The following is a 646-nucleotide window of genomic DNA, read 5'->3' on the forward strand; positions in this document are numbered from 1 at the left end:
GCCACAGGCTGTTTGGTGCAAAGCCCTGAAAAGTACTTTTTGGGGTGGGGAGAGCAAAGCTCCAGGGAGATGTGCATTGGCTCTGGGTGGGAGCTTGCATCCCGCAGAGCCCAGCTTTGGGGACATCAGTGGCTGCTGGAACAGTTGTGTGTGACCAGCTGACCGGATCACTCTGTTAATTGTTCTTATTTTTTAATTAAAAGGACTTTAGCTTTTTGCTCCTCTCCTGTAAATCTCTGCTACGGCTCTGAGGCAGAGAGCGGCGCAGAGCGGTCTGTGCTCCTCGGTGTGTGCCACCAGCTCCTCGCCTCCTGCCAGCGCTTCTGCCCTGGCAAAAGGAACAGAGGGACCAATCATCTGGGTAAACGGATAAAGAATTAAATCAGTGGTGGGGGCTCGGGCCTGCCCGCAGCACACGTGATGGGTTTGTTTGACAAGAGGTTTGGTCTCATCTGCCTGAATTTGTGAGAATTAAAGTGTTTTCTCTGGGCTCTGGCCAGAAGGGTGCTGGATGCTGCCAAGAAATAAAAGTACCTGAGGGCTCCTCTGGGAAAGCTCCCACCCCTGCAACGACCGGCTGGAAACCTGCGGGGAGAAACCGCTCCAGCCGCCCGGGCACGACCCCCAGGCCCACCCCCTGACAACA

The sequence above is a fragment of the Buceros rhinoceros genome, unplaced genomic scaffold (genome assembly GCF_000710305.1).
Source record: "Buceros rhinoceros silvestris isolate BGI_N320 unplaced genomic scaffold, ASM71030v1 scaffold27406, whole genome shotgun sequence".
Classification (NCBI taxonomy): Eukaryota; Metazoa; Chordata; class Aves; order Bucerotiformes; family Bucerotidae; genus Buceros; species Buceros rhinoceros.